This window comes from Oreochromis niloticus, linkage group LG9 (assembly GCF_001858045.2).
Source record: "Oreochromis niloticus isolate F11D_XX linkage group LG9, O_niloticus_UMD_NMBU, whole genome shotgun sequence".
Taxonomy (NCBI): Eukaryota; Metazoa; Chordata; class Actinopteri; order Cichliformes; family Cichlidae; genus Oreochromis; species Oreochromis niloticus.
The window spans coordinates 3,366,436-3,381,953 of NC_031974.2; the positions used below are offsets into that span (position 1 = coordinate 3,366,436).

The window sequence follows — 15,518 nt, forward strand, 5'->3', positions numbered from 1 at the left end:
CAGCAGCAGAGCAGTCCAGATACACTGATGATCCTCTGTCAGATCCAGAGGGACACACAGGGATGATGCTGGACTCTACATTGTGTCTGACAGTGGAGCTGTTCTCAGAGCAGTTCACTCTGCAGCACTGACAGTCATCTGCACTTCATTCCTCTGTCAGTCACTGCTGGATGAAGCTCTCCTCTCCACCTCCCAGTAACATGGCCCAGTCAGAGCGTCTCTACACACAAGCTGCTGCTGCTTCAACCTCTCTGGATCATGAGGACACAGCTGCTCCTCTCTCAGCACACACACCGTCCTGTTTACCATCATCACCTCCACCTGCAGAGAGAAGGAGGAAGAGCAGAGGAGATAAACGAGTGTTTCCAGAGACTCTAAATCAGCTGTCAGTCAGTGATGCAGCACATCCAGTATAAAGAGCAGCAGGGACTTCAGTGCTGGGACTAGGGATGGGTATTGATAAGATTTTCACGATTCTGATTCCATTTTCGATTCTGTTTAACGATTCGATTCTTTATCGATTCTTTTTAAAAAAGGAGAACACTAAGGTCGATTAGCTTAGAACTTTGTTTTATATCTTCTCTTTGAACAAGATAGAAATTTAGGAGTAACATGGCCTTACGAACCCAACAGTGAGATCTTAAGAGATCCACAGCCTACGGCTCTTCAATGGGGTGTCACAGGGTCCCCAGGAAAAAAAATTGTAAATGTAAAATAATAAAATAAATATTCTTCTGTAGCAATAACAAAGTATAACATAAATTATTCCGTAGCAATTACACAAGAATATCCAGTAATGTCCCCGCCTACAATTAAACACATTCACTTACCGAAAATCGGGGGCATCTGCTGTGGCAAATGGGTGCAAGCCTTTGACCACAAACTTAGTCACTGCTTGGTGACATTTGTCTATCCTGGCCTGAAAGGAGACACTACCGGTAGACTGCAGCGAGAACTGCCAGCCAGACTCTGTCTGTCTCATCATGGTCACCTAAATGCACAGTGATGGCAGGTTTTGTAATAAGGCCGATCGCGCTAACATAATATGCACTGTTAGCTGATTATTTACCTGCCGCATTAACGGGAGAGGACGTGCAAACGTTACCGCTGCTACTGGGTTGAGATTCACGAGTCCGGAGCGGAATTAAAAACACGACATTCATTTAAGGTTATCACGTGTTTTGTGAGCAAATGCTTTTGCATATTCGTAGTGTTTTCTCCCTTAAATGAAATATCTACTTTGCAAGTATTGCAAGTTGCCCTGTTGTCATCCGTTCTCGTAAAGTATAACCAAACTTTTGAGCGTTTGAGCCGCTTAGTGTTTCCTGCCAGGTAAATGACGCTCCGCAACGTGGTGACGTCATTCGGGGCGACTGGAATCGATAAGAGAATCGTTTGCAAAACTGGCAAACAATTCCAAGGAATTGAAACAGTGGGAACCGGTTCTCAACAAGAACCGGGTTTCGATACCCATCCCTAGCTGGGACTGTACTAGGACTCACAGGCCGAGGGGGCGGTGTGGCAGCAATTTCTCACACCAGCCTATTAATCAACCAAAGACCAAGACAGACTTTTAATTCATTTGAAAGCCTGATGCTTAGCCTCGTCCACCCCAGCTGTAAAACTCAGAAACCAGTCTTGCTTGTTATCATCTATCGTCCACCTGGGCCTTACACAGAGTTTCTGTCTGATTTCTCAGACTTTTTATCTGATTTAGTGCTCAGCTCAGATAAAATAATTATTGTGGGTGATTTTAACATATGTTTAACGTATGACTCTGGATACTGTAGCTCCTGTGAAAACTAAGGCCTCAAATCAGAAGTACCTGACTCCGTGGTATAATTCTCAAACACGTAGCCTAAAGCAGATAACTCGTAAGCTGGAGAGGAAATGGCGTGCACAAATTTAGAGGATCATCATTTAGCCTGGAGAAATAGTTTGTTGCTTTATAAGAAAGCCCTCCGCAAAGCCAGAACATCTTACTATTCGTCACTGATTGAAGAAAATAAGAACAACCCCAGGTTTCTCTTCAGCACTGTAGCCAGGCTGACAAACAGTCAGAGCTCTACTGAGCCAACAATCCCTTTAACGTTAACTAGTAATGACTTCATGAACTTCTTCACAAATAAATCTTTAATCATTAAAGAAAAAATTACCAATAATCATCCCACAGATGTAATATTATCTACAGCTACTTTTAGTACCATTGATGTTAAGTTAGACTCTTTTTCTCCAATTGATCTTTCTGAGTTAACTTCAATAATTAATTCCTCCAAACCATCAACGTGTCTTTTAGACCCCATTCCTACAAAACTACTCAAAGAAGTCCTGCCATTAATTAATGCTTCAATCTTAAATATGATCAACCTATCTCTAATAATCGGCTATGTACCACAGGCCTTCAAGCTGGCTGTAGTTAAACCTTTACTTAAAAACCTTGAAACCTTGTCTAGAAAAGAGCTATATAAATGCAATCCAATCCATTATTAATTCAATTCAATTCAATTTTATTTATATAGTGCCAAATCACAACATAAGTCGCCTCATCACATGAGCCAAGGTGTAAAAAAGGGTGTGGGTGATTATCAGCAGAGATTTCGAGAGATGAAACGTCTTCAAGAAAGTTAAAGAAGTCACTTTTCTTTCCAGGTTCCTTAGATTACCATGACTGGATGGTGAGAACCTACACAGACATATCATGAGAAATTTTCAGTGTATTGGTTCAGTTCCTACTCTAACCCCAACCGGTTGCAGCAGATGGCCCCGCCCCTCCCTGAGCCTGGTTCTGTCGGAGGTTTCTTCCTGTTAAAAGGGAGTTTTTCCTTCCCACTGTCGCCAAAGTGCTTGCTCATAGGGGGTCATATGATTGTTGGGTTTTTCTCTGCACCTATGAAGCACCTTGAGGCGACTTTTGTTGTGATTTGGCGCTATATAAATAAAATTGAATTGAATTGAATTGTTACTTCACTTTTTCTAATCTTTGGATTTTTATTGAAGTTGATGAAAATGTTTTTCCCTCCTAGTTTGAGTTTGGACTTTCCTTCATTAGAAGAAGCTTGGTGTGTCCACTCTGAGCTCTGTAGGAACCCCAACAACAAGCCCAACAATCCAGATGGTTCCAGCTGTTAACTGGAGGAATTCCATCCAAACATCTGCTCTCACTAAAGTCTTCCTCACCTACAGACTGTGTTCTTCACTGCTTTAAACCTGGAGATGAATGCAGTCATTGGTCTTCGTGCTGCTTTGTTCAGAGAGCTGATTGGCTGTTGACAGCGTTTGATCAGAGCGTGTCAGCTGTTACTATGGTGACCATAAAGGTGACAAAAAGGCAGAAAAAGGAAGTGTTTGTGTCCAATCCTGAAGCCTGTCACCATTCTCCTCTCACAGCTTCACTGAGAAGCTGCAGCTTTATAGGAAACACTGGATCTTTGTTTCATACTGGCTGTGTTTAGTACAATACTGCTGACAGCACCACCCACTCACTCCATCACTCTACTCACCACATAGTCTCAAGTCTGCAGTCTGGACTCTGCTGAAGATCAGACAGCTGCTTCACATCTGGATCCTTCAGGTTATTATATTGCAGGTCCAGCTGTCTCAGATGGGAGGGGTTGGACTTCAGTGCTGCTGCCAGATAATCACAGCTGATCTTTGACAAACCACAGTCCATCAAACTGTATGAAGAATGAAAGATGTAAGTTTATTAGACAATTTAATTTTAAAACACTGTTTTAAAAGAGATGAAACATTGTTTTAAAATTTAATTTTAAAACAATGTTTTAAAATTAAGGTGACTGAAAGGTGAATAAATAACTGTAAGTGAGTAAAAGTGAGTAAAGTATCAGCAGTATAAAAAGAGTGTAGAGTACTTTATGTTTCTGGTTTGGGAAATGGTCTTATCGGCTGGAGTTAAAAAGCAGGGTGGCTTTGGGGCAAAGGTGGCTCTCCTCCTCTCAGTCCTGCAGGAAATGCAGCGGAGGCATCGCCCAGAGGGGAGCCATTGAAATGCGAGGTGAAGAATGCGAGAGGGGTCATTGATGATTTTGGCTGCCTGTCTGAGGACCTGTTGGCTGAAAACCTGTGCCAGGGTTTTCAAGCTCTTATTACTGGAAATTTTAACATACATATTTGTTGTGATGATGACCTGCTAGCCAAGTATATCCTTGCCCTAATTGAATGGTAAATGGTAAATGGCCTGTATTTGTATAGCGCTTTTACTAGCCCCGCCTAAGGACCCCAAAGCGCTTTACATACCCAGTCATCCACCCATTCACACACTGGTGGAGGCAAGCTACAGTTGTAGCCACAGCTGCCCTGGGGCAGATTGACAGAAGCGAGGCTGCCATATCGCGTCATCGGCCCTTCTGGCCAACACCAGTAGGCAGTAGGTGAAGTGTCTTGCCCGAGGACACAACGACCGAGACTGTCCGAGCCGGGGCTCGAACTGGCAACCTTCCGATTACAAGGCGAACTTCAAACTCTTGAGCCACGATCGCCCCAATTGACTCTTTTAACCTTACACAGTGGGTCAGTGAACCAACTCATGTTAAAGGCCATACTTTGGATTTGGTCCTCTCAAATGCTCTGAATATTTGTACTATGGACATCGACAATGCTGGTATTTCTGACCATTTTTTGGTAATGTTTGATGTTGAGCTATGTGAAATTGAATTAAATTCTGAAAGCTGTCGTCGCCCTGTACGCATCATTAACTCAGAGACTGTGGCTAATTTCACTACGGCCTTTTTTGATCCAGATTGTACGGATACGAACTGTTATACACCCCCCCTTGGTTGATGATTTTGCCAACTCTATGCTATCCACCTGTTGTTCCATCTTAGACACTATGGCCCCTATAAAGATGAAACGTCCCAGGACTTCTCCTCAACCTTGGCTAAATGACACTATACGAGCCTTATGGCGTGCCTGCCGTCCATCTGAAAGGAGGTGGAAGGAAGATAGGCTTTAGATATCGTATGACATTCTTTGTAGGAGCCGCTCTCTATACCAGAACTGTTAAGGCAGCTAAAGCAGCTTTCTTATCAGATATTATTGAGACTAACAGCCACAACCCCGAATGCTAATAAAACAGACTTTACCATGAAGATCCTCAGTGTGGATCAGTACAATATCAGCCTTATGTCTGCAGTTTAGTTTCAGCACAACTTTAACATCATATTCATCTCAGAACAACTAAAACATGTGACTGACCTCAGAGTTTCAAGCCCACATACTGGACTCTCCAGAAAACCACACAGCCGCTTCACTCCTGAATCCTGCAGGTCATTGGAGGTCAGGTCCAGCTGTCTCAGATGGGAGGGGTTGGACTTCAACGCTGCTGCCAGATAATCACAGCTGATCTCTGATAAACCACATTCCTTCAATCTGTATAAAGAATGAAAAATGTAAGTTTATTAGACAAAGTGTGTGTCCATGTCTGCTTACAAAGACATGTTTAGTGTTGTTGTGTAATGTGGACAGATTCAAGTCCTCCTGGCCATCCCTGACATCATACCTGAGGGAATAAAAGGACCTGATATTCAGCCTTATGTGTTAAGCGTGTTGAAAATGGTCAGAGAGCTAAACAGAGCTTTTCCCTATCTGCTAGTAAGTAGATCATCTTTATTCGTAATCAAAGATAAATTTGGATTAAATGGATTATGCTATAATGAACGTGTTAATGAAATGTGAACTGAATAAAGACATGAAATGAAATAATCATTGCTTTAGTTAAAGGGGGTCAAAGGTCAGACATGAAGGAAAGTAAGGTGAGGCTGAAGATCAGTGAATCTGATGTAAACACCCGATTGACTGACTAGATTTTAGAAAGAAAGGTGGGCGAGTTGAAAGTATAAACTGGGATGCATGGAAGTGTTCTGGGTCAGTCTGCGGTATCCTGTGAGACGAGCAGTTCAAAGGATTCCAGAAGTCGGAAACTCCAGCAGAGGAGGGAAGGGGAGATTGGCCACAGTGGACTGGAATTACAGACTGCTTATCATCTTCATCATCATCATCATCATTGCTGTATTGGATTATAATTCTGATAAGGATTAGGACTTCCATCAGTCCTAATCAGTCATATTCTTTGCTTTGCTCTTGTCAACCTGCTTTGATAAAATCTGCTGCAGTTTAAACTGAGTATTAATCTATGTTAGTGTAAATACCTCTAATAGGTTACCTTGGTCTTTCCAGGTGATATCTTCCCCGGGAGTCTGCGGTCCAGGCTTCTAAAACAATCCCAGCTTAACAAGCACTACAAGAGGAGAGCTGCCATATCCTTCCAAGACGCCGGCACAAGTTGTTGCAGCAGCTTATGGCTCTCCGTCTTAGTACTCCTCTCTTTTGTGTAGTTTCCTTAGTTTGTACATCCTTTTAATTTCTTTGTGCACTATCGGTTCTGCTTTCAAAATTCACTACACCTGCCAGGATCTCACAGACATAGGGGACCTGCACCAGACATTGTTTCGTGGTACTTTCATCGCACTCACATAGCGAGACTGTTGTCTCACTAACAGTTTGCATACCTCTCTCTGTCTTTATGAATCTACAGGTCCTTCCTGATTGGCGAGCAGGCAGCGGCCGATTGGTTTTAAAAGATCCCTCAGCAGCAGTTGTCAGCGGCAGTGACTGACAGCAGCAGCAGACCTGACCCCCTTTATCTACGTGCATGAAAGCTGGTGCAACAACGGGACAATTATATACAGTCACTGCTCCCCGAACCTTGAGTACATGTCAGTAAGAGTAGTCTTCAAACAGCTAACAGATCATCTGCAGAGGAATGGCTTATTTGAAGAGTTTCAGTCAGGTTTCAGAGCTCATCACAGCACAGAAACAGCTTTAGTGAAGGTTACAAATGATCTTCTTATGGCCTCTGACAGTGGACTCATCTCTGTGCTTGTCCTGCTAGACCTCAGTGCAGCGTTCGATACTGTTGATCATAATATCCTATTAGAGCGATTAGAACATGCTGTAGGTATTACAGGTACTGTGCTGCAGTGGTTTGTATCATATCTATCTAATAGACTCCAATTTGTTCAAGTAAATGGAGAGTCCTCTTCACACACAAAGGTCAATTATGGTGTTCCACAGGGTTCAGTGCTAGGACCAATTCTATTTACATTATACATGCTTCCTTTAGGCAGCATCATTAGAAGACATAGCATAAATTTTCACTGCTATGCAGATGACACGCAGCTCTATCTATCCATGAAGCCAGGTATCACAGACCAATTAGTTAAACTGCAGGAATGTCTTAAAGACATAAAGACCTGGATGGCCGCTAACTTTCTGCTTCTTAATTCAGATAAAACTGAGGTTATTGTACTCGGCCCTGAAAATCTTAGAAATATGGTATCTAAGCAGATTCTTACTCTGGATGGCATTACCTTGGCCTCCAGTAATGCTGTGAGGAACCTTGGAGTCATTTTTGACCAGGACATGTCCTTTAACGCACATATTAAACAAATATGTAAGACTGCTTTCTTCCATTTGCGCAACATCTCTAAAATTAGAAATATCCTGTCTCAGAGTGATGCTGAAAAACTAGTTCATGCATTTATTACTTCCAGGCTGGACTACTGTAATTCTTTATTATCAGGATGTCCTAAAAACTCGCTGAAAAGCCTTCAGCTGATCCAAAATGCTGCAGCAAGAGTCCTGACAGGGACTAGAAAGAGAGAGCAGATTTCTCCTGTTTTGGCTTCCCTTCATTGGCTTCCTGTTAAATCCAGAATTGAATTCAAAATCCTGCTCCTCACATACAAGGTCTTAAATAATCAGGCCCCATCTTATCTTAATGACCTTGTAGTACCATATCACCCTATTAGAGCACTTCGCTCTCGCTCTGCAGGCCTACTTGTTGTTCCTAGAGTATTTAAAAGTAGAATGGGAGGGAGAGCCTTCAGTTTTCAGGCCCCTCTTCTGTGGAACCAGCTTCCAGTGTGGATTCGGGAGACAGACACTATCTCTACTTTCAAGATTAGGCTTAAAACTTTCCTTTTTGCTAAAGCATATAGTTAGGGCTGGACCAGGTGACCCTGAATCCTCCCTTAGTTATGCTTCAATAGACGTAGGCTGCCGGGGATTCCCATGATGCATTGAGTTTTTCCTTTCCAGCCACTCACTATGTGTTAATAGACCTCTCTGCATCGAATCATATCTGTTATTAATCTCTGTCTCTCTTCCACAGCATGTCTTTCATCCTGTTTTCCTTCTTCACCCCAACCGGTCGCAGCAGATGGCCCCGCCCCTCCCTGAGCCTGGTTCTGCCGGAGGTTTCTTCCTGTTAAAAGGGAGTTTTTCCTTCCCACTGTCGCCAAAGTGCTTGCTCATAGGGGGTCATATGATATGATTGTTGGGGTTTTCTCTGTATTTATTATTGTGCGATCTATTGTACAATATAAAGCGCCTTGAGGCGACTTTTGTTGTGATTTGGCGCTATATAAATAAAATTGAATTGAATTGAATTGAATTAAGATGGAATGATAAATGGACTGATTCTTATATAGTGCTTTTCTACTCTCCCAGAGTACTCAAAGCGCTGTATACAACATGCCACATTCACCCAATCACACCCTTTCTCACAAGCACTTTCTCTATACTTAGTGCTTTCTAAGTACATTCACACATTCACACTCCGATGGATGCATCGGAGAGCAACTCAGCGTTAGTATCTTGCCCAAGGACACTTGACATGCAGACTGGAGGAGCCAGGGATCGAACCACCAACCTTCCGATCAGTAGGTGACCTGCTCTATCTCATGAGGTACAGCCACCCCCAAGATGCCGGCCTTTTTTTCTACTGAGAGAGCCAACAGTATTGATCATCCCGGCTGTGTACATTCCACCCAATGCCAACATAAACGTTCTCTGTTCTCTGTCCTGCTGAAACCATTAACAAACAGCAGCGGGCCCACCCTGACGGTGTTCACATAATTGCAGGTGACTTTAATAAGACCGACACAAAGACTGTACTCCCAAAGTTCTATCATCATGTCAAATGTCCCACCAGGGAAGAGAACATTCTAGATCATGTTTACTCCAACATTAAGAATGCATAGTGTTAAGGTTCCAAAATATAGGGAAGTAAATACAGGCGGAATGCAAGTAACCACACTGGTCCAAAAGGTAAAGTCGGACAATGATTTTAATGAAACTTTAGTTCTCATGAGATTTTCACCAAAATCAAAACAGACATCTACCAGTAATTTCAGTGAGTAGACTTTTAATTTTGTAATATCCAATCTGGCACACTTTGAAATTCAACAGGTGGTGCCTACCTTTTGTTGTATGCCGGCTTGTCACTCACTTTGACCACTGACCAATGCCTGAGCGCCTGACGCCTCGGACCTTTCTCCGTCCTGTCTCACTTCCCCCCTCGGATGAGCCCCCAAAATGTTAAGGTTCCAAAATATAGGGAAGTAAATACAGGTGGAATGCAAGTAACCACACTGGTCCAAAAGGTAAAGTCGGACGATGATTTTAATGAAACATGCAGCGTGCGAGCTGAACACTGTACGCCGACAGTATCAGGTCTCATCGCCCAGACTTCAAAATACAATTTTATATGCATCAGAATATATTTAGTGACGCCCCCTCATTGCGTCAGTACATCAGCTTCAAAACCACAAATGTTCTATTTGACAACTTGAGACACAATTAAAAGAACACTGGCTTCGGTCTTCTCCCCGGTGGTTTCCCGCAAGCCCGCTCAGCTCTCGCCTCGTGCACCTGCTTCTTCATCAAACAGTCACGTACACCAACATAAAACTGCAACCCTAGCAACACCTGCTTAAACTTTCACCTACAAGTGAACCCTCTAAGTGTGTGTTTGTGTGTGTGGTTACGTGTATGTCTATGTGCTAACCACAATCACACCCCATTTCACCTGCCGACTAGCTTCTGGCCTCTCCCCAGACAGAGAGACAGAAGCCGCTCTCGTGTATGTAATAACCGAACCGAAACTATGCATGTGTACTCTACTGAATAAATGTTTTCATCAAGAACCTCTACTAAAAGCTTAATCAAAAGATATAAAAGTATAAAAGATAATAGCATCATCGAAACTGCTCCTCAGACTAGCTTTCACTCAGACTCTAGTTTCGGTTTCACTTCCTGCAAAGCATGTAACTTCAAAAACATGTAACTTCCTGTCTTATTTTGGCACAGAGTTACTCTTTCACACTGCAGTCTGCATATAAACATTTAAGATTATAAATCCAACTCAACAGTTTAAAGTGGTTATACCTGCACCTGTAATAAAACTTAATTGGGTGCCAATATGTTTAAACATCTAAATGCAATATCACTATTAATAAATGCGTCAATGCAAATGCTTGTTATATGATTATGATGCAATAGTAATAACAAAATAATAAAAATAGAATTAATAAAATGAAATAATAAAAATGGCAGAAAAATAACACCTCAATTCCTCACAATAGAGAGCCATACCCTTCCCCCTCCTCAGCCAGTCTGACCACTTCTCCCTCCTGCTTTCCCCAGCCTGAAAATGCACACTGCAGGACTGCTTCACACAGACAGACTAGGACATAATTGAACACCAGGACGTAGAAATTTTCACAGTATCAGTACTGGACCACATCAATTTCTGTATTGAAAATGTGACTGTGGACAAAAGAATTTGGATTTTCCCAGACCAAAAACCCCGGATGACCAGCCACCTCCGATCACTCCTCAAAGTCTGTGACACTGCCCATCCTCATTCTCACCTGGTTCCTGCACCGCTCCACTCACTGTAACGGTACATGATGTCAGACGCGTGTTCCTAGCAGTGAACCCCAGGAAGGCTGCCGGTCCAGATGGATTACCTGGCAATGTGCTAAGAGGATGTGCCCAGCAGCTCACCCTCGTCTTCACCAGAATCTTAAACCTCTCACTGGATCAGGCAGCCATCCCATCCTGTCTAAAATCAGCCACAATCATCCCAGTGCCAAAGAAGTCTCCCATCACTAGCCTGAACAATTAATGCCCGGTAGCCGGTATTCATGAAATGCTTTGAGAGACTGGTCCTTCAGCACATCAAGGACTTCCTCCCCCCAGAATTCAACCCCTACCAGTTTGCATACCTCGCATCCATGGAAAACACCATCGTCATAGCCCTCCACTCTGTGGTGAGTCACCTGGAACAGCGGCAAAGCCACGTGCGAATGCACTTTGTGGACTACAGTTCAGCTTTCAATACAATCATGCCTGGATAAAGAACTTTCTCACAAACTGGCCCCAGACTGTAAGACTCAGCCTTCATCTCTCCTCCAATCGCACACTGAGCACCAGCTCCCCACAGGGATGTGTGCTGGGCCCCCTCCTTTATTCTCTCTATACGCATGACTGCAGATTGACCCACAACAACAACCTCATCATCAAGTTGTCTGATGACACCACGCTAGTCAGCAGAACAGTGCACCCTGTGTAGGAGGGAGAACTATGTAGGAGATGCACTGTATCTCATTGTACAATGGTATATATTCTATTCTATTCTATTCTATTCTATTCTAACAAGTGTGACTGATATGATTTGACATGCAAGGCTACAAAGGTTTATTTGTATCAGGACAAGCAGGGAAGAAACCTGGAAAGAGTCGAACCAGACTTCCTGTATAAAGGTGGTTCCACAGATTGACGATGACATCACAATTAAAACATGTTGACTGACCTCAGAGTTTCAAATTGATATCGGGGATTCTCCAGAAGAACACACAGCTGCGTCACTCCTGAATCCTGCAGGTTGTTGATGCTCAGGTTCACCTCTCTTGGATATGAGGGGTTGAGCTTCAGCACTGCTGCCAGATAATCACAGCTGATCGTTGACAAATCACAGAAACTCAACCTGTATAATGAATGAAAGATGTAAGTTTATTGGACAAAGTGTGAGCTTGAAATCATTCAGTGTTTCATCATCTGTTCAAAGCTGAAGAAGGTTCAGAATGTAGAAGTTTCAGAATTGGAAACTCCAAACAGCTGAAGCCAACAGGAAGCAGCTTCAAACAAACACAACAAGAGAAAAAACTCTGAATATTTCACATTAAAGTCGTACATTTCCAATGAGTATTTTAAAGACAGCATCACCAATGATCATCTTCTGCTCAGTAGAACTTTGGTTTTCCACATGTGAGTGTTAATGATGCAGAAAAGACTGTGAACGCAAAGAGGGAGTGAGAAGGATGACAGAGAGACTTTTAATGCTGTATTTGGATGACCCTTCTGTCTTTATTTTTCACAAATTATGCTGTAACTTATGCTGAGTGTCCTGGAGCTTTGAGCAGTATCATTACGTCCTTTTTACCTGAGTTTCCTCAGCTCTTAAAACAGCAGTGTTATAAGAGGTACAGGTACATGCTGCCTCTGCTTCAGCTATGTTTATGATGCACAAACTTTAGGAACCAAACACAGACTGGCTCATTTCAATCATGCTTACTTACAAAGACACTTTGAAACTTTTATCAGTATGTTTCCTGTCCTACTAGGAGGGATCAAACTCTGCAGCTTTGTTCTGGATTAGTGAAGAATGCTCAGAAATCCCTCCTACTGCCCAAGCTTGAACATCATCAGCACTTTAACACTGAGCAGAAGTACATGGAAAAGGCCTTTTGCTCCATGAGAGTAAACAAGTCTCATGGACCCGATCATCTTTGTGGCCCTTTACTCTGATCTATATAAGAACAGAAAAAAATCATCAAGTATCCAGCCACAACATTTTTACTCAGGTCCAAAAAATGATGAAAATATAAGGCTGGATTCTTGATTTGGAACTAACAGGACTCAGAGAGGCCGGATAAACGTCGTCCTGTCCCATCAGGTCTGCTCCTCCCCCCACAGGGATGCTGCTCTTGCCCTTTTTATTTATCCTATATAAAAATGTGTGTGAGAGCAGCCACGGCCCGCTCCTCCATGGTTTTATTCAAACTCATCTCATACTGAACACACAAACTTTGTAGGAATCATCAGTAATTTTTTTGTTTGTCAGGTTAGCTTCAGATTAGGAATTTAGTCTTTTTCCACTTTGAGTCACAGAGAATTACATGACGTGACAGAAGCTGATTGGTCAGCTGCAGTGATGGTGGTGGAGCAGCAGACGGGGATATCAGACTGTTAGTGGGTTTAATCATTCCTGCTGCACTGTTTGTCCTTCTTATTGCAGTGACCTGCTGAGAGCTCACACTGGTCTCTGTAGAAATGATGTCAGTCTGACTCGTCACATGTTTGGAGGCGTGTTTGATCTTTGCTCTTCTGGAAACTCTCAGTATCAAATATGGAAGATGCAAAGGAAACACGCTTCAGTCTGTATGGACCTGTTTCTGTAGCTGCCACCATCATTCTACATGTTTGTACATCAGCTTATCAAATCCTGTCTGCTGTCTTCATTTATTACTCTTCACCTGCTTCACTGTCACTGTGTGGGCGGAGCTGCCTGAGCCCTGCCCACACACAGAGCTCCTCTCTGGACCTAAAATTCTGCATCATCTCCGCCTCCTTTCTATATCCTCCATCTCTCTTTTCTCTTCTTCAGTGTCCTGCAGCCACTGAGCCTCTCACAGCCGTTAGCACGCCCATACCTGAGCAGCTAGCATTACCCAGCATGCTGTGAAGCAGTGAATCAGTGAATTTGTGAATGTGCAATAATTCCTACTGGTTTTTTTTTTTTCACAGATTGCTGTGTGTTGTGAACTTTGATGGCCACTGGCCATATGTTGGAATAATTGGTTGAAATGTGAATATTGTACTGCTACAGTCAATGGACTAGACCAGTGAAGAAGAAAACAGACTTGACCATGAAGATCCTCAGTGTGGATCAATATAATATCAGCCTGATGTCTGCAGTTTAGTGTCAGCACAACTTTCACATCATATTCATCTCAGCACAACTAAAACATGTGACTAACCTCAGAGTTTCAAATCGACATCGGGGATTCTCCAGAAGAACACACAGCTGCTTCACTCCTGAATCCTGCAGGTTGCAGTAGTTTCCACTCAGGTCCAATACTCTTGGATACAAAGGGTTGGACTTGAGCGCTGCTGCCAGATAAGCCCAGCTGATGTCTGACAAACCACAGTCCTTCAAACTGCATAAACAATGAAAGATGTAAGTGTATTAGACAAAGTGCTTGAAATCATTCAGTGTTTCATCATCTGTTCAGAGCTGAAGAAGGTTCAGAATGTAGAAGTTTAGAAAATGGAAACTCCAAACAGCTGAAGCCAACAGGAAGCAACTTCAAACAAACACAACCAGTGTTCAGGGACCATCTACAAAGTGCAACACTAAAAGAACATCACACACTAATTTGCTTCCACCACTTTCACACAAACATCTACTGTCAATATTGATATTCCTGCTCCTCTGGATTCACATAGAGCCTCTGCTGTTTATTTACCCGTTGCCATGGTGAATCATAGTATGGGGCTCCATAACTCAGACTGAGCACACTCAGAGCTGATTGACCTGACTCTGATCAGCTGATCTGGAACAGGAAACTCTGCTATATGTACATTATTACATCTACACCTGAATCTCAACACTCACAACACTCCAGCAGGCGCAGCCATTGGCCATCAGCTGTGCAACACTTACACAAAGGCATCAACTGTGTTTAATATTTAGGCACGTAGATCATTTATGTGCTTCAGCTCTTCTTACATTTTACTGCCAACATATTTCATAAGGAGCAGCTTTTCCTTTGAAAGCCAGCTGTCTCTGTTTCCTGTTTTCATTGTTGGATAATGGAACAAGTTGATGCTTCAGTGCGTTGAATTGTGTTACACCAACAAAAAACAAAAAAAAGAAAAGCAGAGGTTTCACGTGTTTCAGGCAGAATCGAGCGTTGAGGAATGAATTCACACATCAATAAACATTTTCATCAGCACAAGCAGGACAATGAAAGCAGGAAATAACCCCAAACTTTCTCATTCTACAACTTCAATAACTATGAATTATAGTTCATCCACAGACCCACAGTCTCTGATTGCTCTGAAATCTCACTGACAGCCAGTAGAAATAAAGAAAAGTCCAGACTGACAGTCTCTGTGGGGTTAGGCAGTGAACTGCTCACGCTGCGTTCCAGTGCATCACAAACTATTGGAATTGGATCCAACTTTGTGAAGCAGATTTCTTCGCAGCTGCTGTTTTGAACATTTCCTCATGAACTGTATTAAACTCTGTAAATGAACTGAGAACTATTTCTACATTTGAAACCATGGATCCGTTCACTTCTGTATGTTAGTGTATAAATGAATGTTAGACTGATCTCCATGGAAACACTTGGTCTCAGCTGCCTTCTTTCTGTAGTCAGTCCAACAGAGTCCTTTCTCTTCTCCAGCTTCTGTTTGAAATCCTCTCACAGAGCCTGAATCCTGCTTTGTTGTCATGTTTGGGCCTGTGTTAGGCTGCTGTGTGTTCCTCTGCTTTAACACACACCTCACCACAGCAGCTGTGTGGGTCGTCTCTGTAGCAGCCAGATCAGCTTCTGATACATGAACATCATAACACCTCCTAACTTCACCTT

General features: G+C 42.8%; 1 non-coding gene across 1 annotated transcript; it reads right to left on the reverse strand.

Moving 5' to 3' along the window:
* Positions 1–256: 256 nt before the first annotated feature.
* On the reverse strand, positions 257–5,255 carry LOC106096735 (uncharacterized). Its single transcript, XR_002058546.2, has 3 exons — positions 5,212–5,255; positions 3,501–3,674; positions 257–321 (listed from the first exon to the last, which is right to left on the reverse strand). It is a non-coding gene; the product is annotated as an uncharacterized LOC106096735 (transcript).
* Between the last annotated feature and the right edge of the window lie 10,263 nt (positions 5,256–15,518).